The sequence below is a fragment of the Oncorhynchus mykiss genome, chromosome 21 (assembly GCF_013265735.2).
Source record: "Oncorhynchus mykiss isolate Arlee chromosome 21, USDA_OmykA_1.1, whole genome shotgun sequence".
Lineage (NCBI taxonomy): Eukaryota > Metazoa > Chordata > Actinopteri > Salmoniformes > Salmonidae > Oncorhynchus > Oncorhynchus mykiss.
This window is the reverse complement of record NC_048585.1, coordinates 5,950,073-5,952,042: the sequence shown is the minus strand read 5'-3', so window position 1 is coordinate 5,952,042 and position 1,970 is coordinate 5,950,073. Positions and strand designations below refer to the sequence as shown.

The 1,970-nt window shown below is 43.4% G+C and overlaps 1 long non-coding RNA gene across 5 annotated transcripts; it reads left to right on the top strand.

Moving 5' to 3' along the window:
- Positions 1 to 431: 431 nt before the first annotated feature.
- Positions 432 to 1,173, top strand: LOC118942843. Of its 5 annotated transcripts, none has more exons than XR_005038484.1 (3): positions 432 to 593; positions 732 to 842; positions 1,063 to 1,173. It is a non-coding gene; the product is annotated as an uncharacterized LOC118942843 (long non-coding RNA). The 5 variants fall into 5 exon arrangements; XR_005038483.1 differs by having other exon boundaries at positions 663 to 842; XR_005038481.1 differs by having other exon boundaries at positions 432 to 601; positions 663 to 842.
- The last annotated feature ends 797 nt before the right edge of the window (positions 1,174 to 1,970 follow it).

Genomic DNA, 1,970 nt, shown 5'->3' with positions numbered 1-1,970 from the left:
GGTATTGTGTATAGATTGGGGTATTGTGATGTCATTATGGGGTATTGTGTATAGATTGGGGTATTGTGATGTCATTATGGGGTATTGTGTATAGATTGGGGTATTGTGATGTCATTATGGGGTATTGTGTATAGATTGGGGTATTGTGATGTCATTATGGGGTATTGTGTATAGATTGGAGTATTGTGATGTCATTATAGGGTATTTTGTATAGATTGGGGTATTGTGATGTCATTATGGGGTATTGTGTATAGATTGGGGTATTGTGATGTCATTATGGGGTATTGTGTATAGATTGGGGTATTGTGATGTCATTATGGGGTATTGTGTATAGATTGGGGTATTGTGATGTCATTATGGGGTATTGTGTATAGATTGGGGTATTGTGATGTCATTATGGGGTATTGTGTATAGATTGATGAGGGAAAATGTTTTAATTAATCAATTTTAGAATAAGGCTGTAACATAACAAAATATGGTACATGTCAAAGGGGTCTGAATACTTGTCCGAATGCCTCGTATATTCCTCTCCTATGTACTGGATGTGTCAATAAGATAACAAGATGGAAAGGAAGGGGAATAGAGAGATGGAGGTGTGGAGGTGTGGTGTGATTCATGGATGTGTCAATACGATGGAAAGGAAGGGCAATAGAGAGATGGAGGTGTGGTGTGATTCATGGATGTGTCAATACGATGGAAAGGAAGGGCAATAGAGAGATGGAGGTGTGGAGGTGTGGTGTGATTCATGGATGTGTCAATAAGATAACAAGATGGGAAGGAGGGGAATAGAGAGATGGAGGTGTGGTGTGATTCATGGATGTGTCAATAAGATGGAAAGGAAGGTCAATAGAGAGATGGAGGTGTGGAGGTGTGGTGTGATTCATGGATGTGTCAATAAGATCACAAGATGGGAAGGAGGGGATAGAGAGGTGGAGGTGTGGAGGTGTGGTGTGATTCATGGATGTGTTAATAAGATGGAAAGGAAGGGCAATAGAGAGATGGAGGTGTGGAGGTGTGGTGTGATTCATGGATGTGTCAATAAGATAACAAGGAGGGAAGGAGGGGAATAGAGAGATGGAGGTGTGGTGTGATTCATGGATGTGTCAATACGATGGAAAGGAAGGGCAATAGAGAGATGGAGGTGTGGTGTGATTCATGGATGTGTCAATAAGATGGAAAGGAAGGGCAATAGAGAGATGGAGGAGTGGAGGTGTGGTGTGATTCATGGATGTGTCAATAAGATGGAAAGGAAGGGCAATAGAGAGATGGAGGAGTGGAGGTGTGGTGTGATTCATGGATGTGTCAATAAGATAACAAGATGGAAAGGAGGGGAATAGAGAGATGGAGGTGTGGAGGTGTGGTGTGATTCATGGATGTGTCAATAAGATAACAAGATGGAAAGGAAGGGGAATAGAGAGATGGAGGTTTGGAGGTGTGGTGTGATTCATGGATGTGTCAATAAGATAACAAGATGGAAAGGAAGGGGAATAGAGAGATGGAGGTGTGGAGGTGTGGTGTGATTCACGGCCTGCTCAAAGAGCACCGAGTGGAATAATTGTTTCGCAATGGGAAATCTCGAAGGAGCCCCTCACACAACTCGTTGGAAGTGTTCAGAGGCTTTTGAATGCGAGTGCTGACATTGGAAGAACTCAAGGGCGTGGAAGGGAGGGAGGAAGGGAGTAAATGGGGGGGATGAATGAAGAAAGATGGAGCCGAGGGAGGAAGGGAGTAAAGGTGGGGGGTGAATGATGAAAGATGGAGCTGCAGTGCATTCTCTTCAGACGTTATAAGCAGCGATAGCTGCTTTCAAGACTGAACGTTTGAGGGAATAAACGGACGGTGAGTCTTTTAACGTGTCAAGAACACCGGATTTTGCCAACTTCAGGAGATCGTTGTAAACCGAGACACTGGAAACTGCTAGAATATCAGCTAGATAAACCTAGCTGTTTCTTTGAGTAAGAACTAGTCGT